Consider the following 13,787-nt stretch of genomic DNA (forward strand, 5'->3'; position numbering starts at 1 on the left):
GCCAAAGATATTTATCTTTATTAACAGAAATCCAGGAGAGACTAAGGAGCAAGCATTCTGATAAGAGATTCTCTGATATCCAAGTATTAGTAAAGCCACAGCTTTTATACTTATTTAAAAGATGTTTCAAATTTAATAATAAATATGGCACTACATTTTAAGCAGTATGCAAATTAAGACAAAATATTGTCATAGGAAAATATCTAAATAATGATGATTTAATTTAATGTACTTTGAAATGATGCATATAATAATTAACCAACTTTTTGTTGTTACTCATCACCAGAGAATATTTTCCCATTGATTTTTAGAGAGAGTGAAAAGGACAGAGAGAAAAAGAAACTTTGATGTCAGAAAGACACATTTATTGGTTGCCTCCCGCACACACCCCAGCCAGGGCCAGATTGAACCTGCAACTGAGGTAGGTGCCCTTAATGGGAATCGAACCCGGGAATCTTCAGTCCATGGGCTGACATTCTATCCATTGAGCCAAACCGGCTAGGGCAACCAACTATTCAATGATCACATTGGAAGGTATCAAAGTAAAGACATTTTAATATTTATAGATAAATTTTTAAGTCCTTAGAAGCTATCTGTGAAGGAATTAGGACAAGATAATTATAATATTTTCAAATAAGATGAACGATTAACAATAGTCAAAAACTGCCGAAACCGGTTTGGCTCAATGGATAGAGCATCAGCCTGCGGACTGAAAGGTCCAGGGTTCGATTCAGGTCAAGGGCATGTACCTAGGTTGCGGGCACATCCCCAGTAGGGGATGTGTGCAAGAGGCAGCTGATAGATGATTCTCTCATTGATGTTTCTAACTCTCTCTCTCTCTCTTCCTCTCTGTAAAAAATCAATAAAATATATTTTTTTAAAATTAGTCAAAAACTTGTTTCCAACTTTTCTGTTAATTTTTCAAACCAGCACACACAACCTAAGATTTTTTTTTTTTCCATCGAAACTATTTACCTTTAGACAAATTATATTAGGGATACTGGACTTGGAGTCTAAGCTTGTTTTAATCAATAATTCTGCTCTTTTTAAAAATCCTCTTAAAAGGCAAGCACCATGAACTAAACTTAAAAGATGCCACTTCCTCTGAGCTCCAGCCCCAGGGCAAGGCTCTGGGGAACACAGACACATACAAGGAGGAACTGGGTTGTCTGGCATCAGAGCAGGAACTCAAGGGCGGTTTTTTCCCAGATGAAGATGCTCTCAGGAATCATTGTTCCTATGCTGGGACATCCCCGGTCTCGGGGCTAACTGGTAACCATGTCTGTTTGCTCTGTTCAGGTGATTCCCTAAGACCCTGCCTCATCCAATTTACAACCCCAACCAAGGTTTGTGCAGTGGCTTTTGCATATGAATGTCCTTTCCTTGTTTAAGGTAAAATCTCTCAAACAAGCTACAGCTGGGTCAGGGAGCCCCAAACCTATAATATCAATAAGAGGCTCAAGACCCAGCACCAGCTTGCCTTGCTTCACAGCTGGGTCTTACCTTGACATTTCTAAACCTAACACCAATAGGAGGAAGCTACAGATATCTCTGTAATTCCTGCTGGGTGACCCCAGGCAGTGGCTGATTTTGCATCTCCTGGAGACCCAAGAACCAGGGTACCCAGTGGTCAGTATCAGACCATACCAGATTATAATTCTACACATTCATAAGAGACCCACTCAAAGGGCAGACTTAGTGAACACCAAACCCCCACTGAAGCAAGTCCTGCTCCATAGGGTTATCTCCTGCATTGCAGCTCTCCTACTGTAGTAGCAACTGGTCCTCACAACCAATTGGCCTGGAGGTCAGTTCCTCCCAGTGACACCAACAGCAATCAAGTCTCAACTACAATAAGACTGTGCTCTCAGCCCACAAAGGGGTGCACCTAGAGCTCCCAGCTCTGGTGACTGGGGAGACTGAGCCACTAGGCCCTATAGAACACAAACAACATAAGCCACTCTAGAAGACATAGAAGCAAACACAGGGAAGCAGTCAAAATGTGGAGATAAACATGTCACAAATTAAAGAAATGGAAGAAAGCAAATTACAGGATACAGAGTTCAAAATCACAGTTAAAGATTACTCAAGAATCTTCTAGAAACCTACAAAAAAATGGAAAAGGACCAGTCAGAAAATAAGCATACACTGACTGAAATAAAGAATAATATACAGAGATTCAACAGTAGAATAGAGGATTTTGAGAATTAAATCAATGATTTGACTTATGAGAAAGCAAAAAATATCCAACCAGAAGAGCAAAAGGAAAAAAGAATCCAAAAATATGAAGATAGCGTAAGGAGCCTCTGGGACAACTTCAAGCGTACCAACATTCAAAAGAAGAGAGAGAGCAAGATATTGAAAACCTATTTGAAGAAATTATGATAGAAAACTTCCCCTACCTGGTGAAAGAAATAGACTTACAAGTCCAGAAGCACAGAGAGTCCCAAACAAAAGGAATGCAAAGAGGACCACACCAAGACACAACATAATTAAAAATGCCAAGGGCTAAAGACAAAGAGAGAATCTTAAAAGCAGCAAGAGAAAAGCAGTTAGTTATTTACAAGGGAAGGCCCATACGACTGTCAGCAGATTTCTTAAAAAAAAACTATAGGCCAAAAGGTAGTGGCAAGAAATATTCAAAATGATGAATAGTAAGAACCTACAATGAAGATTACTCTATGCATCAAAGCTATCATTTAGAATTGAAGGTCTTCACAGAATAAAGAGCTTCACAGACAAGAAAAAGCTAAAGGAGTTCATCACCACCAAACCAGTATTATATGAAATGTTGAAGGGTATTCTTTAAAAAGAGGAAGAAGAAAAAAAAGAAAAAGATAAAAAATATGAACAACAAAATGGCAACAAATACATACCTATCAACAATTGAAATAACCCAATCAAGAAGTGGGCAATGGACTTTTAAATAGATACTTTTCGAAAGAAGACATAAGAAAGGCCAAGAGACAAATGAAAACATGCTCAAAGTCACTAATCATCAGAAAGATGCAACAACCCCATATAAAGAACCATCAATATAGCCCTACCTGATTTGGTTCAGTGGATAGAGTGTTGGCCCGTGGACTGAAAGGTTCCAGGTTCCATTCCATTCCAGGGCACATGCCTGGGTTGTAGGCTCCACCTCCATAGGAGGCATGCAGGAGGCAGCTGATCAATGGTTCTTTCTCATCATTGATGTTTCTATCACTCTTTCCCTCTCCCTTCCTCTCTAAAATCAATAAAATATTTATTTTTTTTAAAAAAAGAACCATCAATATAGAGTAGGATTTGAGAGTCACTACTACTATAGGCAGATGTAGGAGCAAAAGAGACTTGCTTCTTAAGAATTTTAAGCAAGTGAATGAACTCTAAACTCACTTGTAAACTGGAAATAATAGCTCCTATTATTGTGAAGATTAACAAGGTAATGTACATTATCTTATAACTAACTTATAAAAACATTCAATAAACGCTAGTTCATTATTATTAATTATGAAAAGAGAAAAAAATGTGGTAAATCCCTTATTCTCTCTGAATCTCATAGCAACACTACATCAAGAAGTCCTCTGTTTTACCTGCATTGTCTTCCACAAAATCAAAAATGTTTTTAGTTGTTTGCAGCTCAATGACTATTTTCCTTTACACAGGCACGCGCACACACACACACACATACCCTGACACCCCTTGGCCAATCAAAACTTATAAAATCTACTATTGTCATCCTCTTCCAAATGCAATTCTCAAAAGCACAAAATTGCTAAGAGCTTCTTTAGGAAAGTGAATTCTCAGTGGGACATAATACAGTTCTACTACAATTTGCATACAAACATACTGAGATATATATGCAAAATGGGAAGTATCACATTAATTGCTAAACAAGCAGGCTTCCCTAACATACTATTATCTTTTAAAACTAATTGATATCTTCAAATGATAGAGATTGCTATTTTAGTATTTGTGAAACCAAATGCAACAGGAGAAACCTGTTTCATCTATGGAACTATTGACAATGTTGACAAGAAATATAAAATGCAAGCCAAAATTTAAAAAGAAAAAAAAAAACCTAGAGGCCAAGATTTATTAGTGAAAATTAAGCTGCATAACAGCTTTTTTTTTTTTTTTTTAATAAGCTTGATTTGCCTGGAATAATTCCTGACACTTTTTGTTTATTTGTTTTTTGTTTTGGTTTTGGTTTTTTTTAATATATTTTATTGATTTTTTTTACAGAGAGGAAGGGAGAGGAATAGAGAGCTAGAAACGTCTATGAGAGAGAAACGTCGACCAGCTGCCTCTTGCACACCCCTTACCGGGGATGTGCCCGCAACCAAGGTACATGCCCTTGACTGGAATTAAACTTGGGACCTTTCAGTCCGCAGGCCGATGCTCTATCCACTGAGCCAAACCGGTTTCGGCTACTTGTTTGTTTTTATTAATCCTCACTTGACAATATGTTTCCATTGATCTTTTAGAGAGAGTGGAAGAGAGAGGAAAAGACAGAAACATCGATCTGAGAGAAACATATTGATCTGTTGCCTCCTGCAGGTGCCTGTCCAGGGCCCAGGCTGGGGAAGAGCCTGCAACCAAGGTATGTGCCCTTGGCTGGAATCGAATTCAGGACCCTTTGATCCACAGGCCAATGCTCTATCCACTGAGCCAAGCCAGTTGGGCAAGCTGCATAACTCTTGCATAAAAACTATATGGGCTCATTAGTACTGGCAAATAGGCGGTCCTAGGATTTGAATAATAATATCCAATTTTCCCATTAACTACCAGGAACTTTGAGTTAGTGTTAGAATTTATTTAGATTATTAAGGGGGGCAACAGAGGTGGGCAATGGATGGAAGAAAAAAGACATTAACTGAATTACAATTCAGTACCAACTTGATAGGTAGTAACATATCTTTGTTAACACAAAAAGACTAGGACAAAGGCAAATCAAAACATTAGTTCAAACATGGCCATTAACAGCAGGACAAATATGAGAGGAAGTTTTAAAATGAAAAAAAATACGATTCAAGACAAAAGAGGTTTGTGGAACTATAATAAAACAATAAATGAATGAGATATGATGGCAAATAGCTGCTGAAATAACAAAATTACAGTAAAATAATCTAAGCATCCAAACTGTTGCCAGTATATGTAAAGGCTCCCATTAATGGCTGACGTTTCACTAACATATAATCTATTCAAAGTGTCATACCAAGATAAATTTACTACAGATAAACTACTCAAGCAAATACCTAATCACCACTTTAACAACCGTTTGCATTTACATAATGCTCTTTGCAGAGGGCCTCAAAATGACAACCACATCTTGAAGCACGGAATAAATACATGGTTTATCAAAACTAGTGTTATTTGTCTCTTAAACCTTAAGAACTAAAAACCACAGGTTTATATTTCTTTCTAAAAATAGTGTTTGTTATTTGCATCCTCTGTAATGGAAGTCTGATTTTTAAAGTTCTACAATTTGTATTACTGCTAATAATGAGGGCAGAATACAAGTGTATACTTGGAATAGAGAAGAGGCTGAGAATTCCTTCACTGGTACATGAATGAGTTCTACATTTGCCTTTTAAAGTGTGCCCCTGCCGAAACCGGTTTGGCTCAGTGGTGGAGCCTCGGTCTACGGACTGAGGGGTCCCAGGTTTGATTCCGGTCAGGGGCATGTACCTGGGTTGCGGGCACATCCCCAGTGGGGGGGGGGGGAGTGTATGTGTGTGTGCAAGGGGCAGCTGATCGATGATTCTCTCTCATTGATGTTTCTAACTCTCTATCCCTCTTTCTTCCCCTCTGTAAAAAATCAATAAAATATATTTTTAAAAAATAAATAAAAATAAATAAACAAAATGTGCCCTTTTCTTGGAAATTTGGCATATAAAAAAATCCCTTTGGGTATGCATTACTTTCATATTTGTGACTATTTAACATGACAATCTTCAAACAGCTAGACATTTGTTTTTAGATATTTGCCAGGTAGACTGTATTTTCACCACGAATTCCAACAACTAATGGGGTGTCTGTGCCGTTGTATGTACACATACACATAGACACATCTATGTGTATGTGTATATCTTTAAAAAATGTTTGCATAGGCCGAAACTGGTTTGGCTCAATGGATGGAGCGTCGGCTTGGGGACTGAAAGGTCCCGGGTTCGATTCCGGTCAAGGGTATGTAACTTGGTTGCGGGCATATCCCCAGTAGGGGGTGTGCAAGAGGCAGCTGATCGATGACTCTCATCGATGTTTCTAATTCTCTATCCCTCTCTTGTCCTCTCTGTTCAAAATCAATAAAATATTTTTTTTATGTTTGCATAGTTTAAGGACATCAACATATTTTGTACCACACCAAAAAAAAAAAATGATTGTAGAAAATTTAGAAGGATTCTAATAAACTCAATTTGTAAAGCCTAACATATCTTCCTCCCCGCCCTGCCCCCCATTCCCCCCCCCCCCAAAAAAAAAAAAAACAATAAAAAAAGACTGTGCTGACATGATTAGCTAGTCTACTCAACTGGTGGGAGGTATCAGGCAGGCTGCATCTGAACTTTTATCATGCTACTTGGGGTGTGCTGTCTTGTGGAACAGTTCAGATGAAACTGCTGAAATCTCCTAAAATGACAGGACAATATATATACTTTATGCATCAGGAACAAATGAGGAACACAGTATGGACAAGACACTATTCATACTTATTATGGAACCAAAGCTCGTCCTGAAGAGTCTTTGTTGACCATTCAACAAAAAGTCAACTGGCTTTTTTCTTCTTTTTTATACAAACCAAGTAGCTATTTACTATAGCAACTTCATTACCAAGATTACCAAAATTTTCCACACACTTCCAACAGACTCTGTATGTGTTGTTACCTGGGCAACAGTTTACAAGTACTCTTACCTTTATAGAACTAGTGGGTCAAAGAGAAATAAAGCTTCTTCATATTAACTGTACATCATTTTAATTAGAAGCAATAAGAGTGAAATCATCAACAGACAAAACCTTGAGAACTGCCACCAGTGCCTCAATTTGATTAACAGACACAACTTGAGGCCATTTCATTTCCAGGCACCTAATTCTGTGGAACAAGGCAAGGTCCATCTAAGACTTCAAAACATCCTATCATACAGGCTGTCACACACATAAATGCTGAAATCCAAGGAACTTCTTTGATTGAAAAAAAAAATCTATCAATCCCTCCCACAGCTGGCTGTGGTATGAAATACTCGGTCTTGCTGCCCTAAATTCTGAAAGCTAGTCAGCTCAGCTGGACATCTGTATAAACTGCCTTTCTGTCCCAACCAAACCTGCCTCCAAAAATTAAGTCCCAGTTATTTAGAAAACATGATTTAGAGGGCACTTTGAAAAGACTTTCAAAATTGTTTCCTGCTCTGCTACAGCCAATTTGATGCTGTCTATTTGGCAAAACAAAAAGATAATAGTATCTCCTTACAAAAAAAAAAAAAAAATGTCCCCTTTGCAACAATTTTAGGACTATAAACTTAAGGTTGTTTCCCTAACACATACTTTTCCCTTCAGCTTTTACTCTAAGAATAGATACCTAAGTGTTCTCTGGGTCATATTCTAGTCAGGAGCACAGCATATAAAGTTTATTTAATATGAAGAAATACTGAGTGGTCCTAGCTGGTTTGACTCAGTGGATAGAGCATCAGCCTGTGGACTGAAGGGTCCCGGGTTCAATCCCAGTCAAGGGCATGTACCAGTGGTGGCTTGATTCCCCAGCCCTGGTCAGGGTGCATGCAGGAGGCAACCAAGTGTCTCTCTCACTTGGTTGCCTCCTGCACGTTTCTCTCTTCCACTCTCGCTAAAAATCAATGGAAAAAATATCCTTGGGTAAAGATTCACAACAACAAAAAAAGAAGTACTGGGTGACTCCAGAAACAAAAGTGAAAGGTAAACTGAAAAGCGGAAAGGGCCACTGGCACTCAAGGCTCTTCACCATCTGGTGCTGACTCTTTCTTGCCTGGCTCTTTCCCTTTTGATCACCTGGCCCAGAAAGGCCTTTCTCTCTAAACTATTTATCTTATTTCAACATGTCCAAATCCTACCCATTCTTCAAAGCACGGTTTAAAAGTCACCATTCCCTTTGTCCTTCAACTAAAAGTAATCTCTCTCTCCTCTCACTACACTCATGTATTACCTTATCTATAATTCTTTACCACACAATACTTTCTGCCTTACATTATCTTTGCTTCCATATTTAACCCCCCACAAGAGCACAAAAGCCTCAGGGTCCAGGTTCATGACTTATGCATCTCTATTCAAAGTGCTTAACGCAGTGTCTTGCACATACTAGTATGAGGCCCTCCAACTAAGCTACATGAACAACTTGGGTTAAGAGAGAAGTGAAGTCCACTGGAAACAACTCCAGATTAGGAATCCGGAGACCTGGCTTTGCTAACAACTAGCTATATAACCTTCAACTTTAGTCTTTTACCATGTATATCAGCAAAGTAAAGAGGTGGACTAAACCACTATAAGCTGTTACATCAAAACATATTTAAGGGTCAAAACCCAGGTTTTTTAAGTAAAATTAAATAGAAAATATCAAAGTGTGTTGTAGGCAGCAGAGTGCTATAAATGTTTAACAGTGGCTATACAGAGTGGTAAAAGCCCTGAAATATACCATGTGCTGATTCCCCTGGTGTAAATACTGCCACCAAGGCTGATTTCAAGCTACCAAATTGATGTCACTGAACACGGAGCTAAGTGGGAAGAGAAATGCGTAACTGCCTTGATGAGACAGTTCTAGCAAGGTCCTAAAAAGGTAAGTATTGTTTTTGCCAAACTTTTCTTTCAACTTTGTGTGCAGGTGTTAAATCAGGGTGTATGTATTTCTTACAATAAGTCACAATCAAAAAAATTTAATAAATATTCAGCTAAACAATCACCTAGTCTCTTCTACATGTACTACACAATGCAATAAATCTTACTCTTGGGAATATATGTAGTCTCTTCACCACAATTTGTATTTCTCTGCAAAAATGAAAGTAACAGAGGCAAATTACAGGGAGTGGAAATTTGGCTTAGGAAGTATCAGCAAAGGACCAAGATTCTCAGCCTTTGTTCACCCCCACACACCTGAGAGAGACAACATATTCCCACAAGTAGCAAAGGCTCATTTGGCAAAGGGTTGAGGGAAGAGGAGGAAAGGGAAAGAAAACCTATACTTTGAAAACAAAAATCCAAATATTGTGATGCATGTGCCACGCCCTCACCCCTCTGAGAACCTAGGTACAGAGAATAACAGTATTGTAAAAAAGTAAGTTTCCATACTAAACATTTCCAAGCCAAAATTCTCCAGCATAAGCTTGCATCCCTCAATGAATTCCCTACCAGAATTAAGTTTTTGCCATGGATTAGAGGCATGTAGCACTTACTGAATTTAGAATAGGCAAGGGGGGAAATACCACAGCAAACAGTTAGACTGCGGAGTCTAAGAAAACCAGGCTTTTATTCAAAAAATTACTTTCTTATTTTCTTACTTCTTATTTAAGCTTTCTAAACTGGGTAAAGGGAGGAGAAGTTTCTTGACTATATTTCTGGCTGTACTATGTCTATCACAACAAAATCTGTAACCAGATTTTTCATGAGTGTTTATAAATAATTGTGTTTTCTATTTTTAAGACTATTTAGAAAACAAGAAGGCTCAGAATTTCAAATATAGGCTCAGAATTCAAATCTTAGCCCAAATCTAACTCCAAATCAACTGAATAAATGCCTAAAAGTTTCCAAGGAAAATCCCCAAAAATTACACCAAAAAATCCCCCCCAAAATGTCAGAAAGGAGTCAGCATGAGCACAAACCTGCTGTACTCAAACAATGACAGCATCCTAGCTGCTGAATGAGTACAATATGGAAAGTAAATGAAGTATGAAACGGAGAATGTTGAGATACAAGTTCTTCTTAATTCCATTAACTCTTTCTTATTAGGGTCCATTGACCATAAAGTGAAAATCACTCCCTACTCTAAAAAGCCAAGAGTCAAATCAAGTCTTCATGCTGAGAATATCAATGCTCTCCTTAAATATTGAGTATGGTGACCAGCCTTCATTGCTCAGTGGTTGAGTGTCAACCTATGAACCAGGAGGTATGGTTTGATTCCTGGTCTGGGCACATGCCTGAGTTGTAGGCTCAATCCTCAGCGTGGGGCATGCAGGAGGCAGCCAATCAATGAGTCTCTCTCATCACTGATGTTTCTAGCTCTCTCTCCCTCTCCTTTCCTCTCTGAAATCAATAAAAATATCTTCCTTTAAAAAATAAAAACATTTGTCAAACATAGCAAAAAACTCTGATCCTGGGAATCAGATAGGCTACAGAATCTATTTCATTCTCCAAACACTCTATCCAGCCATAATCATCCCCACATCACTTCAAGACAATGGCAAGCTAGAATGCAGACCCTCAATACAAAAAAAAAAAAAAAAAAGTTTGCTACTCCTGCCTTCAAAGTTAATCTCTACAAGCCTGGCTATCTCCCACTCATAATATTTTTACTTAGCACAACAGAATTCCTTCTTTTGACTACTACAAAAGAATGGCTAAAAATGTTTTCAGCTTTAATGCTGTATCATCTGAGTTCAAATAAATATACAAGAATTCAACAAATTCAGCTGAGACCTGTTTGGCTCAATGGATAGAGCGTCGGCTTGGGGACTGAAGGGTCCCGGGTTCAATTCTGGTCAAGGGCATGTACCTTGGTAGTGGGCATATCCCTAATAGGGGGTGGGCAAGAGGCAGCTGATTGATGACTCTCGCATCGATGTTTCTAACTATCTCTCTCTCTTCCTCTCTGTACAAAATCGATAAAAAAATTTTTTTTAAAGAATTCAACAAATTCAGTATGGGTTAAGGCAAAAATAATTTTTAAGTACCAATTTTAGAAGTCATAAATTTAGAATCAATGAGCTGATAAATATGAAAACTCCTGCTTCAGTGCCTAATAAAAGTCTGTCATTCAAATAAAAAACATAATAACTACTAAAAGAAAAAGAAAATATGAATCATAAAACAAGTAGCAAAGGAATAACAATTCTCAGACTATCTCAAGTATAATATATACAAACTGGCATCAAATAATTCAGACCCCAAAATAGCTTCATACATTTACAGTCACATCTTTTTAGGTCTATTCACTATATGCCCCAGTAATACTGGGACCTACTTACCTGTTTCTAGCTTTCTAGCATACAAAGTAGGCTAAATATATGTTCACACATAATCACTGTCCAATGACATCCAATTCCCTCCAGATGACTTATTAATACATAATATTGATATAAGAGCACAGCCCAGCTGGTGTGGCTCAGTGGTTGAGCCTTGACTTAAGAACCTGGAGGTCACAGTTCCTTTCTGGGTCAGAGCACATGCCCAGGTTATGGGCTGGATCCCCTGTGTGATGCGTGCAGGAGGCAGCCCATCAATGATTCTCTCAACATTTATGTTTCTCACTCTCTCCCTCTCCCTTTCTGAAATAAAAATATGTATATTTTTAAAGAGCCCATTTTGAATTGATTTAATACAGACACCAGTCTAACTCAGAATCTCAACTAACTCCCCAAGCAGGTGAGCACTTAAGTACAATTTTATGATAATGGTATACATGAAATTCATCTTGTCTTTCCCCTTTGCAAATGTCAACATCAGTTTCATACGGGACTCTCTACTGAGATCATGAATCACAGGCCAGTGTTCCAGGGCTACCAGCTTGTGGGCCAATATTTTCCATGGGCAAAATCCACTCCCAATTTGACCACAAGCAGCCTTCGTGTTTTGTATTCTCCTGATGTCCTAGTATTGGCTATCCTTGGAAGTACAGCAGAAACCAAACAGAAACATGAGTCTGAGAGAGAAAAAAAAGTCAGAAAGGTTTTCACGAAATTGCGTTCTCAGAATCGTCACCAGCAACCACGTAGCTCCCCCCACCACCCTGCAGGCACAAGGAAATTGACATGTATGAAACACGCAGGCCTTGAGATCAGTTTCCAAACAGCCCTGAAATCTGTCAAGCAAACAGAAGTTCTCCCTACAGTGTGAGATTGGCGGCTCCCTCCGCTTGCATGAAACCCTCAAATCTGCCGCCGACCACCTCCATGGGGGGACGTGCTCTAAGCTAAGCCTGCCTGGGAGGTACAAGGGGGGCACACACACACACAGGCACCTGGGGTCAGAAGCCCAGAGTCAGTCCGGTCCCCTAGCGCCCGGCCACCCGGCCGCCGGCCCGGGGGTCCCTGTCCACATGCTGACGCGCCGCCGCCCGCCCAGCCCCGCACCGGGGCCGCCCGGCGCCAAGTGCTCGTCCGTCTCAGAAACTTTGGCTCCGTCCACTCTCCGGACTCAGCACCCACGGCCTGGACGGGGGCTGTCGCGGCCGAGGGGGCCACTTCCTTGCAGGTAGCGATCTGCCCCGGACGCCGCCCATCCCACACCCCCAAACCACAGGACTCTCCCTGCCGCCGAGCCCGGCGAGTGCCGGGCGGAGACGGGGGAGTGCGAGGGCGCGACCCGGGCGCGAACGGAAAGCAAACCCGAGTGTGGGCACGAAAACACCCTCTGCCCGGAGCCCGCGGGGCTCCTGCGGCGGCGACCCCGGCGGCGGCCACGGCGGCGGCGAGGGCAATGTCAGGAGGGCACGGCCGGGGCCGAGCGCCCCAGCGGCCACCCGCCGCCAGGTGAGGGGCGCCCGCCGCGCCCGCCCCGGCCGCCCCGGCCGCGAGGAGCCGCCACCGCGGGGAACCTCGGAGTCCGGGCGGCGACCGACGGTCCCGAACGCGCCCCATGCCCTCCTCCCGAGGTCCCCTCGCAACGCGGCCCGGCCTATCCCCCCTATCCACCCCCCCGACCCTCCTCCCTCAGCTCAGCCCGGGCGCCAGCACCCCCGCCGGCCCGCCGCCCGCCCGCCGGCCGCCTCACCTCCTCACGTCCCCTCGGGCAGTGCCGCCGCAACTCCGCCAGGCGCCGCGTCCCCGCCGCCGCCGCCGCCCGCGCTCTGCGGCCGGGCCGGTCCCGTTCACTCCGCGGCCGCCGGAGCCGCGGGAGGGCGGAGGGAGCGAGCGGGAGGGCGGGGGAGAGGCCGCTGGCAGGAAGAGGCGAGGAGGGTGCGGGCCGCGGAGGAGGCGCGTCGGGGGCGCGCACGTCGGGCCGTCGGGAGCGGCGCGCGCGCTCCCGAGGGCGGCGGCGGCGGCGGCGGCGGCGGCGGCGGCGGCGGCGCGCGGGCCCGGCCTGGCCACGGGGCGGCGGGGCGGGGGCTGGAGGGCCCTCGGGGCCTGGGCTCAGAAAGGTGGGGGCCCGGGAAGGGGCGAGAGGGGCTCGCGGCCCCCCGGAGACGCCGCAGCAGCGGTACTAACTAGTTAGAGAATTCTGAGGAGGGAGCGGTTGTTTTCTTGCTCATAAACCTTGTTTCCATACTTTCATTAATGCCCAGTCCTCCTCAAAGAGTCTGGGTCTCTTTCACGGTGTCAGGAGCTCAGGAAACGCTCCCTGGTGAGTGGGTCCTGTGGGACTCGGGAGATTGGAGAGGGAAATAGCCTCCGGGATTGAACAGGAGGAGCGCGCTGAGCACTGCCTGGTGTGTTTATAAGAAAACGTGCCCTTGTGTGCACCTCTTTATCCCTTGGGGTAATACATGGGGGTGTACGAACTAGGTAGAGATAAAATAACCAGCTCTTTTCCTCTACAAATATTGTACAAAAAAAAAAAAAAAAAAAAGCATTGATCCTTGAACTGTGTGGACTTTCTTCTTCCTGGATCTTGCAGCCAGAAATGACCTGTA

At 42.4% G+C, this 13,787-nt stretch overlaps 1 protein-coding gene across 12 annotated transcripts in view; it reads right to left on the reverse strand.

Annotated features, from left to right (window-relative positions):
* RABGAP1L (RAB GTPase activating protein 1 like) overlaps positions 1-13,046 on the reverse strand; it is a 372,936-nt gene extending 359,890 nt beyond the window's left edge. For all 12 annotated transcript variants that reach the window (XR_006741962.1, XR_006741961.1, XM_045583198.1 and 9 more), the window contains exon 1: positions 12,929-13,046. The gene's annotated coding sequence lies outside the window, so the exon portion shown is untranslated. The remainder of the gene's footprint in view (positions 1-12,928) is intronic.
* Positions 13,047-13,787: the final 741 nt, after the last annotated feature.

Source organism: Pipistrellus kuhlii, unplaced genomic scaffold (genome assembly GCF_014108245.1).
Source record: "Pipistrellus kuhlii isolate mPipKuh1 unplaced genomic scaffold, mPipKuh1.p scaffold_m20_p_18, whole genome shotgun sequence".
Classification (NCBI taxonomy): domain Eukaryota; kingdom Metazoa; phylum Chordata; class Mammalia; order Chiroptera; family Vespertilionidae; genus Pipistrellus; species Pipistrellus kuhlii.